The sequence below is a fragment of the Scylla paramamosain genome, chromosome 2 (genome assembly GCF_035594125.1).
Source record: "Scylla paramamosain isolate STU-SP2022 chromosome 2, ASM3559412v1, whole genome shotgun sequence".
Taxonomy (NCBI): Eukaryota; Metazoa; Arthropoda; class Malacostraca; order Decapoda; family Portunidae; genus Scylla; species Scylla paramamosain.
Window position 1 is genome coordinate 26,503,300 of NC_087152.1, and position 14,127 is coordinate 26,517,426.

Here is a 14,127-nt window from a genome sequence, read left to right on the forward strand (position 1 = left end):
TTGTCTGCATGAACCAAGTGGTGCCTGCAGGTGGGCGAGGGTTGGGTGGGGGACTAGGGACGTCTTTCTCTCCCCTCCCCCTCCGCCTTCATAGATTATGGAAGGCGTTTTTTTTTTTTTAAGAGTTTCGTTGCGGTTGTTATCTGAGGCCTGGAACACGACGCGACGCTCTGACTGGCTGATTGCCCTTGTTTTTGCCGGGAAATCTGACGCAGCTGGGGTGCTGAGCGGATGTCACACAGTTGAGTTTAGTCCACACTTGCTCGCCTTGTTCCGGTGGCTCGGCCTTGAGCACGGACTCTAAACCATGGTACAATTTGGCCGGTATTCTAAAACGCTTTGCTTTCTCACCACGACTATTTTTAAAGGCCACAGGTGATTAGCTGGGTCCTTAAGAGTGTTTTTTTTTTTCCTGTTTATAGAGTAAAAATCCCGTTAGTATCTCACTAAAACTATAAAAACACTCTTAAAAATCCGTGTCACTTCAACTAGAGCCTTTTGAATGTCTTTGAGGTGCGGCACAAAAGGGTTTCTGAATACGGTCTATTCGCGTGGTGGTGCTGGTGTCACGTGACAGACAGGACAGCGGGGCTTTCTTCCGCACTGAACAATGGAACAACAGCCAGCAGAATTATACCAAATTTTATTGTAACATGCTCTCATTCATCGTAATTTTACATACAATTACGTTTCGCCTGGCGTAACAGTAGCGTGGGGACTGCAGCACAGGACACAGGAATGGCTCTGTGCGGTCCTTAAAGTGACCACAAGTCAACACCTCACTCACGGTGGCGGTGTCATGTCAATAATTGTGATTTTAGTGCATAAGACCACATATTGAAACAGTTCTGCGCTGCACCTCCACTACTTTCAAAAGACTCTAGTTGAAGTTACACGGGTTTTTAAGGATACTGGCTATGGTTTTAGTGACAGATTAACAAGATTTCCACATTATTAACAGGAGAAAGAATTTTTTGTAACCTTTGAAAATAGTCGTTTTGAAAGAGCAGAGCGTTTCTGAACTCGGGCCACAGATCTCGCCAGCACGTAATTATTGCCCTAGAGATAAATGTAGCCTTCAGTAAGTAACTGTCACTGAATCTGGACGCGTCATGTGGTTAGTAAGACCATCGTCATCATCCAAATAACACATAATTATAGCAGGATCTAATCTATCACCCGTAATTTTGTTTCTGCTGAGAAGCGTACAGTGTGCCTGGATGAGTGTGCCGCCCCTGCCACCGTCGCCACCGCCCGCCACACAAGTCTGCGGGAGTGAGTGGACGCGGTTCGATCTGTCTGGGCAGCGAGCGCAGTACAGCCTATACATACAAACGAGAGACGTAAACCTTTCCCGCTAACATTCTTCCCTCATTCTTTTCTTATCGTTTAGTGTTCATTATTTACTTATTTATTCATCCACTCATTCATTCATTCATTCAATCATACATTCATTTATTATTTTTACATTTTACGTCTTGTCATGATTCAGTCTGTTATTATAGTTCTTCGTGACGCTAACTTTGTTATTGATGGCGTTGCCTTTCCCCTGACGCATTCTTATATCAAACACGCACGGCAATAAGCAAAACATACAATGCTGCCTAGTACATATCCTTATAATGGTCCGTATTCTGAAACGCTTTGCTTTCTCACCACGACTATTTTTCAAAGGCCACAGAGATGACTAACCGGATTCTCAAGACTCCTGTCAGTAATGTAGAAATCTTATTAATCTGTCAATAGAACCATAAAAAAAACACCATTAAAAAATCGTGAATCTTTAACAACCAGAGTCTTTTGAAAGTAGTGGAGGTGCGGCGCAGAAGTGTTTCAGAATATAGTCCCGTCTTGAAATAGATTTAGAAAAGAGATAAGAAAAATGGTTCTCAAATAGAGTGGTAGATGAACTGAATGGACCCAATTGAGTCATTAGGGAGCTTTAAAAGATTAGATGAATTTATGGAGAGGTGGAAATAAGTAGGTTTTTTTTTTTCTTACAAGGACTGCCCCGTGTATAGGCCTGATGGCATCTTGCAACTTCCTTTGTTTTCTTTTGTTCTCAATGTGCCGTCTTCTCTCTAGGTCCAATCTCACCAGCTAACTCTGCGACGCTGCCTCGTATTCAGAAACGCTTTTGCTTTCTCACCACGACTGTTTTCAAAAGCCACAGAGATGTTTAGCCGGATTCTCAAGGTTGTTTTTCCTGTTGATAGTGTAGAAATATTGTTAATCTAGAGCCCTAGAAACACCCTTGGAAACCCGTATAGCTTCAACTAGAGACCTTTAAAACTAGTCAGGATGCGGACTGAAATGTTTCAAAATATGGACCATAACTTATTCTGCGTCTTTTCCCCAGGTCCATTCTCACCACCACCACCATCTCCACCGACACCACCGACACCACCAGCATGCCGGCCAAGCGCGTGCCCACCAGCGACACCACGGAGGCCCTCACGGCGGAGCTGGAGCCCATGACTCCCAAGGAGGAGAGGCCACCTGGGGAGGTGGGCGAGGATGAAACGCAAAAGACACAGCTCAAGAAGGAACTCGGCTTGCTGGAGGGTGTGGCCATCATCCTTGGCATCATTGTGGGCTCAGGTGTGTGTGTGTGTGTGTGTGTGTGTGTACCAAATTGTTTTTGCATTTTCTCATTTTTGCAATCCTTTATATTGATATTGTTTTATTTTTATTCTTGTGTATATTTTTGTTTTGGCTTGTTATTATTATTATTATTTTATTATTATTATTATTATTATTATTATTATTATTATTATTATTATTATTATTATTATTATTATTATTGTTGTTGTTGTTATTGTTGTTTTCACACGAATCTGTATGGTACAGTAGTCTATGTATGTGTATATTCTGGAAAGCTAAATATTATCAGATTTTCTTCTCCTTTTTCTTTTGAGTTCTCTTGATGATGTAACAAATAATAATAATAATAATAATAATAATAATGATAATAATAATAATAATAATAACAATAATAATAATAATAATAAAATAATAATAATAATAATGATAATAATAATAATAATGATAATAAAAATAGTAATAAAATTTTATAATAAACATCTTGAGAGACAAAAATATACAAGGGAAAAGTATGATGATATAATGTAATGCTATAATGTAAAAAAATTGTAAACACCAGTACCAATACTAATTATCAGAAAATAGCAAAAGTAATACTAACTGTAGCAATGTGTGTGTGTGTGTGTGTGTGTGTGTGTGTGTGTGTGTGTGTGTGTGTGTGTGTGTGTGTGTGTGTGTGTGTGCATAGCAGATGTGAAAATGTTAACACAGTAATTATCAAGGTCTCTCTCTCTCTCTCTCTCTCTCTCTCTCTCTCTCTCTCTCTCTCTCTCTCTCTCTCTCTCTCTCTCTCTCTCTCTCTCTCTGCAGGCATCTTCATCTCGCCCAAGGGAGTGCTGAGGGAGACAGGCAGCGTGGGCATGTCGCTGGTGGTGTGGGTGATGTGTGGCCTCATGTCGCTGGTGGGCGCGCTATGCTATGCAGAGCTGGGCACATCCATACCAAAATCAGGCGGAGACTATGCGTACATTAATGCTGGCTTTGGCTCCCTCCCTGCCTTCCTTTTCCTCTGGGCTGCCAACCTCATCTTTGTGTAAAGTTAAGTTTGTTGTGCAAGTGTTCAAGTGGTGGCCATCATGTCTTTATAAGTGCATAAGGGTTTTGCCATCTTACTAATATCTTACTTGATCTTAATACTTAGTGCTGTGATAACTTTACACTGAAAACTGTAACTTAATGCTCATCTAGAACATTTCACATTCCTTAGTTCACTGTTATATTATCAAAGCTTTGGCCTTCTTCAGTAGTGTGTTGTTATACTGGTACAGTGCCTGTGTCCCTCTTACTTGATCTTAGTACTTATTAATGCCATGATAACTATGCACACTGTATAACCTTAATGTTCACCTCCCATTCAAGCATCCAAAACTGTACATTTCACTGGCATATTGCTAATGCTTTGGTCTTCTTCAATAGTGTGTGCTGTACTGATGCCTCTGTCCCTCTCCAGGCCCACCACCAATGCCATCATGCCGCTGCCCTTTGCCAAGTATGTGATTCAACCATTCTTCCCCAACTGTGACCTGCCAGACGATGCTGTGCGGCTCATTGCAGCACTGTCCATATGTGAGTGATGCTTTGGTCCTGGAGCACACACACACACACACACAAAGAGTACAAAGAGTAGTCACTATGATGGTTCCGGAGTTGAGTAAGTTGACCTTTGAAGAGAGATTAAGAATGCTGGAAATTCCTATCCTTGAAAATAGGAGACAGAGAGGGGATTTAATAAACATCTATAGAATGATAAATGGTATGAAAAATATGAACAAAGAATGTTTTATAACTTTAGACACACAGAGTACAAGGGGACACAGTAAGAAATTGAAGAAGTAAAAAGTTGAAGAACTGTTGAAGAGACATAAAAACGTATAGTTTTCCTCACAGAAGTGTGAACAAATGGAATAAACTCATATGAAGATGTTGTCAATGCCATAACTGTGTAGGAGTACATAGATACACCATTAGAAGTTCGAGGTAGGTTCCAGTAATGCGGTTTACACCTCACTGGGTACTGCCACGGACTCGGTCATTCGGTTGACTGGACGCCTACCTTAAACACCACACACACACGCCTGCAATGGTTTTCCTTTATTGTGATTTAAGCACCACCTGGAGTTTGGGTAAGCACTTTGTATTATGATGGTATTGTGATTATGATATATTTATTTAGTATTAACTTTGATGAACATGTAAGTGTATGTGATTACAGTTAAAAGTATTTGGGTGATCTTGTTAAGTACTTATTGTGAATGTACCTTGTTGGTGATATTTGATAGAAACATGATTTTCTATGGAGTTGGATTAGTATAACATTTCCAGACCATGTTTATATTACAACTTGTGATGTGTCCACTAAATTCGTGTAGGATTTCGTATTCACTTAATTGGTTGTTGGCAGGCTTCTGTTGTATACTTGCTGTGACCGTGTCTGGGGAATCTAACTGCGCCTGTGAACAGCGCCCGCAAATAAACTCACGGCACCTGTCTGCAAGTTTCAGTACCAATCCCCGCTCTACAACTGTCCATGCTTTTAAGACCAAACTGGATATATACAGAGATAGGATATTGTGAGATTACTCCCCTCCCATAAACCACAACTAGGTAAACTAGGTAAACACACACACATACACACACACACATTGTTTTATTTATTTATTTATTTTTATATATATATTTATTTATTTATTTATTTTCATTCTTTTAATTCCAGCATCTTTTCATCTTTAGATATATAGATATTTTTTTACTGCACCAAGAAAAATATATACAGTATATACACATTATAGGTTGTGGTCCATCAAAAAACACATTTAAAAGGTTTTGGCCAGTTCTTATGCTTTTATAAATATTACATCATACAGAATTTCTTTTGACAGATTTACTATATTATGTATATTATGGTTCTCTGTAATAATGAAAGTCATTGTTTATTATTTCTTATTCTGTTTAGAGTTGTGTAGTTTTTTAATATTTGACTGTCACTGTGTCCTCCCCATCCAGGCTTCCTGACAGCACTGAATTGCTGGAATGTACGAGTCACCACCAAGCTGCAGGATTTCTTCATGGTGACCAAGATTGGTGCATTGCTCATTGTCATCATTGCTGGCATCGTCCACCTTTGCATGGGTGAGTGTTTGAACAAGTGAGCCAGTGAGTGAGTGAGTCAATGTGTCTTTAGCAGCGTTGCCCTTCACTGCAATGCCATCAGCCAGGCAGTCAGTCAGGTGTCACTCTACATTATATTAATTTTGGGGAGTCTTGTATCCCATAGCTATTAAGTATATTTAAAAGACTGATGTTTACTTTATTTTTTGTAGGGATAGAACAAAATCATATTTGTCTGAGACCTCACATAGCAAGTTTGATTGATCCTGTTGTGAAATCTTGTTAATTGTAGTAGCACACCAATCTAATCATTCTTTAGTGCCTTCAGTTATATGTGTTCATGTTTCCTATGGCTTTCTACTTTAACCCTTGTTTAAGTCTTGTTAGTAAGCCATTTTTATGCATAGAACTTTGCTTTATTGTGCTTTTGTTGATTCTTTACAGTCAAGATGTGAAAAATCCAAGTTCCAGAACACATTAAAAATTCTTAATAGTCTTTCTGAAGTACACAAAAAAAAAAAAATCTACATCATAATAATCTTCACCTCCACTTTTCAGGCAACACTGGGAACCTCCACAACTCCTTCCAGGGCACCAGCACTGAGCCAGGCGAGATAGCTGTCTCCTTCTACTCAGGCATATTTTCCTATGCTGGATGGAACTACCTCAACTTCATGACGGAGGAGCTGAAGAACCCATTTGTGTGAGTACCGTCTCTCCCTCACTTGGCACCACACTGCCACTCACACCAGCTGGTTTGTAGGCCTTGGCTCAAGCTTTACTGTGACAAGACACAAACACAAGGCAAAGCAGGACTGACTGTGAGGTGCTTCCCTTATGGTCCAAGCAGTAAAAACTTGTCCTTTTGGGTTGTCAGATTTGGGTTCAAGCTCTAGTCAGGTTTACCTCGCTCATTTATGATAGATTAATTTCTTGCTGTTTTGTAATGGAGAGCATACTTCTTTGTAGAGTTGTGACAGAATGGTCTATCTTTTTAAGCATATACCTTTGCTTTTTATCTGTTATCTATAAATTGTGATATGTGAATCATCTTTTTCCATTTTGGACTTGTATATTTTGCAAATGATCTATATGTCTTTGTACCAAATTAACATGCCACCTAAAGGTATCATGAATGCAAATTACCTTTGTTTTTGTATTATTTTGATTTCTTTGTTGGAGTGACAAATATTGTTTCATTGGTTACAGTGTTTTCCTCATAAAGTATTTTTGTTCCTTCCTTGGATTCTGTATAACTATTTTTGTATAAATTTATGTGAAGGAAATAGTAATATCTTGTTCACATTATAGGTTTTCTATATATTACATCTTCACAAGAAATAATTAAGAACAGCTTCACTAGAATATGAGCAACATTGTGAAGGTGGTGTCCTGTTAGTACATAATTAATTTTGAGAAATACAAAGAGCTCATTGATCAGATATCACCACCAGTCACCACCAGTCCTGTTAACATCACACCCTGCCAACAGTAACCTGCCCCGGGCCATCTACATCTCCCTGCCACTGGTGACGCTGGTCTACGCGATGGCCAGTGTTGCCTGCCTGGCTGTGCTCTCCCCTCGACATGCTGGCCTCTGATGCCATTGCTGTTGTGAGTACACCATTGACAGCTTCCATGAGTAATTTGCATTGTGTTGTTGATGGCACCATGTGACTGTTGTGGCACAAGTGATAGATAAGTTAGTCAGATCATTCAGTAATTACTTTTATAGAGAACGTAATTATAGCAGACATTGCTCGGACTTTTCTAGTGTTTTGAGTCCATTCTTTAAACTTTACAATTATATGTAATAGCTTAGATATTTTGGTTCTCCTATTAGCATACCACAGTGTATTTATGTTAGAGGAAAAGATAATAATCAGGAATTATCATTAATATTAAGTTTGGCTTATCTAGCAGCTGCAGACTTCAAGCATTATATAATATGAAAATTACTTACCTTTCTAAATTTTCTCCCCATTGTTTTTTTAATAATTTTATCACACGCTATCCAAGCTAATGGTCAGTGTTACAGAACATAACCTTAGTTGTTGTTGTTGCCTTGATGACAGACCTTTGCTGACCGTCTAATGGGCAGCAGCAGCTGGGTGATGCCCTTGCTGGTGGCCCTCTCAGCCTTTGGTGGTCTCTCAGTGCACATCATGACTTCCTCCAGGTGGGTGTTGCTCCTGCTAGCCTTTCGGATCTATTTTCACCTGTTCACCACCTATTTTGTTTGTTGATGTAATATATATATAATTTTCCCAGCTGATTCATCACTCTTCCTGACCACCTGCTCTTAGATAGGAAAAACTAGCTAAATCCCACTACATCCACACATCTCAGGCTATCTATCTCTATACCAGGCTTGTTTTATCCTTCAGGGTAGATAGGCAAGGCAAGGCATCAACATCAGGGTCTGGAGAAAATTTAACTGTTCTTCCTCTCATACACTTGACTCATCATAACCACAAATGCATACTACTTCACTTCAGGATTGTCTAGCTCTTTTTGACTGAAGAATTTAGGCTTTCTTAATTCAAAACACAATTAAGAAAACTAAGAGAACTTGTAAAAGAAGCCATCAGGCCTACATGTGGCAGTCCATGCATGGAACATACTGACACATCTATTTCTATCTTTCATTGTCATCCATCAATTATAAGAAACATAAGAAAATTCTCTCTCTCTCTCTCTCTCTCTCTCTCTCTCTCTCTCTCTCTCTCTCTCTCTCTCTCTCTCTCTCTCTCTCTCTCTCTCTCTCTCTCTCTCTCTCTCTCTCTCTCTCTCTCTCTCTCTCTCTCTCTCTCTCTCTCTCTCATACCTAGACTCACATCTGGTGTTATACTCCTGCATTCAGGTTTTCTGTCATATATGAATAGCTGTAGTGTTTGGTGAAAATACCACTGTGCTATATTAAGAGATTTCCTGCTTCATTTATACCCACTAATGATGATGGAGTTCAATTCTAAAGTTATCTTGTTTATTTTAACAGAGAATCCACTTTATTCAAGAATTTAGATATACTTGATTGCAAGATTTCCATGAGCTCCACAATCCATTCCTTTCATACACTCCCTCTACTTTCTGTCAGATTTAGAGCACAAGTTATGACTGGTAGTAATGCCCCACTCACCAGCTTAATGATGTTGACAGGTTGTGCTTCGTGGGTTCAAGACAAGGCCACTTCCCCGACAACCTTGCTCTCGTCAACTGCAAATGCAACACTCCAATAGGCTGTGCTTCGTGGGTGCAAGACAAGGCCACTTCCCAGACAACCTTGCTCTCATCAACTGCAAATGCAACACTCCAATGTCTTCTCCCATCTTCCTGGTAAGACATTGTGCAATGCTATGTGTGTGTGTGTGTGTTTATAGGTTTTTTATTATTGTCATTAACAGATTCATTGCTGTGGCTTTTATGTATTTTAAAACAGTATGTATGACACCTTTCATAAATTTTGTGAATAGTAGCTTTGGTTCAATTAGTCCTCTACATGTTGCAGTTGTGTTCTTTTGAAGTTGGACAAAAACAACATAATTTTTTGTTATTTTCAATGTTTTTTTTTGTCAGTAAAATACTACTACCACTACTACTGTGTGTGTGTGTGTGTGTGTGTGTGAGCATGCATCATGGTTCTTATGGTGTCCCCTCAGGATGTGCAGTGTGAGCTAATATTTTGACAGATGGAAAGAAGTATGGAAGTGAATGTACTTATGTGTACATTATTGCTTACCTACACAAACATTTTTTAGTTCTTAACTTCATCAGTCTTTAGTTTCCAAGTTGATGTACTTGTATGAAAAGTGATTGATGAGTTTTCCTAGAGTTATTAATAGATTTACACACACACACACACACACACACACACACACACACATACACACACACACACAGTTTTTATATATTATTCAGTCAGACAGAACACATCCTCACAAATGAAGAAAATAAATTTAGGTTGGAATGTTTAGTTAGCTTGGTGCGTCTAAAAGTGAATATTTGTCTAAATGCAGTTTGTCTATTATTTTCTTGTAATCACCTTCTGTATCAGAACAAAAGCATGTGGGACTAGTTCAAAGTACCTGGTGCCACAGCCCCACATGATGAGATCTGGCACAACTGCCTGTAATGCCCCTTCCTGCTCTCCTTCACTCAGTCATTAACAGTTTGTCTTACCGAATGAGAGGTTGACAAGGCATTCCATTTTAACCACAGCTTGGAATATTCACAAAGACTCACCTCCACCTCCTCTCCTTCCTCTTCCAGGGCCTGTTGTCACTGGTCTACCTCTCCACCACGGACATCTACCGCCTCATTGACTACGCCAGCTTTGTAGAGAGTTCATTCATCCTGTGCAGTATCGCCATTCTGCTGTACATGTGCTGGAAATACCCTGACATGGAGCGGCCCATCAAGGTGAGCACCAGACAGCAGTGGTGGCTGTGATTATGATCTGCCTGTGGTTTTATTTTTATTTATTTATATATATATTTTTTTATTCATTTATTGTTATTTGTTTATTTATTTATTTGTTGTGTGTGTGTGTGTGTGTGTGTGTGTGTGTGTGTGTGTGTGTGTGTGTGTGTTTCTCACAACTCAATATGGGAATGGGATTATGATGATGATTCAGCCTTAGAAAATGGAGCAATGGAAGAAGATGGAATAACAGGATAAGAAAAAAAGACTGAAAGAGGAGAAGCAGGAAAAAAATAGGGCTAGCAGGAGAAAAAGAATAGGATGTTACTTGGGAACAACAGCAATTGATCTGAAAGGAGAGGTGAAAACCCCACACTGGTGCATTACCAGTTTCATGAATCATGGCCTGCTGTGTGAGAGTGCTGGCCCAGGGAGTCAATCCCCAACAACTTGGTCTCATGGCTGCCTTTACAGGAAAACCTGTTTCATTAAGTCTGTTCACTGAAAGCTGAACTAGGCAAGCTGTGTCACCCTAGATGAATTAGTGAGAAATAAAGAAAATGTATCAATAAATGCATCGCCAACATGAGTTAGGCACCACTGCTGCCACACAACCACCACATCAATACATACTACCTCCTCAGAGCTTATTTATAGTTGAAATGTATAATTATCATGATGATCTGTTGAACAACAGACAAACCACTTCACTCTGAGAAGGCTGTATGTGTGTAGCTGAAAGAGGACATAGTTGTCACAGAAATTATACTAAATATATAGACAAATGGCATGCTGATAATTAGAACAGGACACAGATGCCACAAGACTACAACGCCTCCCTCTCTGTGCAGGTGAACATCATCGTTCCCATCGCCTTCCTGCTGGTGTGTGGCTTCCTGGTGTTTCTGCCGCTGTATGTGCGGCCATATGAGGTGGGCATGGGCCTGCTCATCACTGGCTCTCGGGTGCCTGCCTACTTCCTCTTTGTGTACTGGCAGAACAAGCCAAAAATTGTCAGAACAGCACTTGGTGAGTGGTCTGTTTATGGTTGTCCTTTTGTTGATGGGATGTTAGGCCAGTGTGCCACAAAATAGTAGCAAGACAATACTGAGTGGTATGAATGAGCCCTTACTTGTGGAGGGGCACTGAAAGACTAGGGCTTTCTTTTCCATCTTTCTTGAATATTTCTTGATAATGTGAGTAATATTCATTGTTTGCCATATTTTCCTTGGCAAGAAAATAAATGATGAACAGTATGGTTTACCACCTTCTTACATTAAACTATTTCAGTGCCATCTATTCACTCACCAACAGCTGGAGCAAGGAATATACATCCATACTTTCATGCATATAATAATGTAATAACATTCTCAGTACTTTTTTACATCTTAGCCTCAAGCTTTATAAATTTATGTGCATCTATCTCTATACTAAGCAGACATTCTCACAAAAAGTACAGAGAATTAAACTATCCATTCCCTCACACAGCATAACCTGACCTGGTGTCCACACATCCAAAACTGACATTGTCCTGTGTCCTTCCAACAGACCAACTCACTGTTTGGACACAGTTGCTCTTCGTATCTGTGAAAACTGAGTGAGGAGTGACTGACTGCACCTCCTCTACCATTACTACCATCACTGCTGCTGCTACTACTGCTGCTGCCCTACCAAGAAACGCACTTGTGTGTGTGTGTGTGTGTGTGTGTGTGTGTGTGTGTGTGTGTGTGTCATCATATCATACAGCCTTCACATATTTTATCCACTCGGTTATGGTTCTGTGCATCATGGCAAATCACACTGCTGGTAGACAATGGATATCTGAAATGTTCCCTACTTTAATCCCCTCTGAACTGCTGTTACTGCTGCTGCTGCTGGATCCTTGGTGATCTGTTTGTATTTTTGCTCAAGTGGCTTGTGTGTGTGTGTGTGTGTGTGTGTGTGTGTGTGTGTGTGTGTGTGTGTGTGTGTGTGTGTATACTGATGGACTTTGGGGGGGCAGCTGGATGGTGTGAACTGTGCTGTCAGTGATGACAACATGCACACACACACACACACACACACACACACACACACATGTGGCAAAAGCAACACAGCAGCAGATTTGTCAACCTGGATATGTTCTTTGTAATCTGTGATACTTTTCAGAAGGGGAATATTGAAGGTTTTATACATTATTTATTAGTTATTGTATTTTGGTCATAGGCTGATTTTGCACCACTTTAGCTGATAATTTGAAATTGGTTCTGAACCCAAGAAATACTTGAAGGTGCAATTTTCAGATAAATTGAGTAGTATTCCAATTGTACATAGAGATAACAGAAAGTAAGTGAGAGTATTACATATCTGTTTTTGGTATTTTGATTTTTAGGTTTTCACCAAGAGGGTTGTTAGTCCTGGTCTTTGCTTACTGCCTGTCTGGACCTCACAGTGGTGATGGGAAGCCTCAAGCGTGTGACTGTCTGGCAGCTGTGTGGGCCATTCTGGATGAGTATGTGCTGGATGGATGTTAACTGGCACCACATGAGCTTATTTGTTGGCAGATCCAGATGTTGGGAGTACCACAGTTGCTGAGACAATGAGGCAGTCCTGTTAGGGGAGTTTATTGACTGAACACTGAAGGTTGACCAAACTCCTCTTGGGCTACAGCTATCATTGTACTCATAGCTCAATGGGTATAGAGTTGTGTACCTTGAATGTTTTGATGGGAATCCTAGTGCTATTCCCCTTAGGCCTTGCTCAGCAGGTGTCTGTGAGACCTGTGGATGGTGGTGTTATCACAGTCAAATATGTTTTATTGTCCCACACTTTTTCCCATTGTCTTTAACATTTTCCCTTAGTATTAAGTCCAATAATCCACAGACTCTCCTCACAAATATAACAGGTGACAGATGCTAAGGAGGTCACAGGACTTAAGATTGAGGGAAATGCTAAACACTGGGAGTGAGTGTGGCAAATTACATGACCTCTGACCAGACTAGACCAACAGGATAAATGAACATGGCCTAACTCCAGGCTGTGCTGTGTGGAGGCAGTCCTGGGGTGAGGTGACAGCTGGTGTGACACTCATAGTCACTGGAGCAGCCAAGAAGCCTCACGACAATTATAAATTGATTAGCTTTGGCACAAGCCTTTGTTATCAGCTAGGCTTGCCTCCTTCACAGTGCTCCTGTCCTCCCCTCTGGTGGTCAGCCACTGCCTGCACCTCTGCCTTGTAGGGAATTTGCTTCCTGCTCATGAGTGACACGATGAAGGAAAGGAAATAAATGTACATCTTTTCATCTCTGCATGGGACAAATGAGGGCTGTGTGTGTGTGTGTGTGTATTTCATAATTTATCTTATTTTTTTTCTGGGCATTTATGGTGCTGAAAGACAAGAAAATTCATGCATACTTTATGATCACTCATTACTAATCCTTTTATTTTATTATCCTTTTCATTATCATCAAGACCATGCTGGGCTTTAATTAATGTGTGTGTGTTCGTGTGTGTGTGTGTGTGTAATTATAGATATGTAGTTGTATTCATGTCCGGTGGCAAATCAGATATATTTTGCTCATTGGTGAGAGAGAGAGAGAGAGAGAGAGAGAGAGAGAGTAGTTTTGGCCCAACAGTGGGTAATGATGTGTAAAGCATATTTTTCTAGGAGCAAATGAGGCAATGTGTCCGCCAGGCATCAACATGTCACTTCATTGTTACCATGTTTTTAAGAATGAAATAAATGTGCCTTTTTTACAGCTAGCTTGTTTGATTGTCATCAAGTGTGTGTGTGTGTGTGTGTGTGTCATGCGAATCTTTCTGGACTAGCCGTCCCAGCTATTCTCTCTGTAGAGTTTAGAGATCATGATTATGGTTTAAATCCAAGGAAGCTACAGACTTGAGCTTCCTTGAGATGAGTAAGTTGAGACCTGTCACGCAGCACGTTCCATTGGCTCACAGCTGAGAGGATGAGGATTCGACTCCCGGGCCGAGAGGAGAGGAGCTGTGGGATTTGTC

At 40.3% G+C, this 14,127-nt stretch overlaps 1 pseudogene; it reads left to right on the forward strand.

Moving 5' to 3' along the window:
- Positions 1–13,868, forward strand: part of LOC135112444 (Y+L amino acid transporter 2-like) — a 172,051-nt pseudogene extending 158,183 nt beyond the window's left edge.
- The last annotated feature ends 259 nt before the right edge of the window (positions 13,869–14,127 follow it).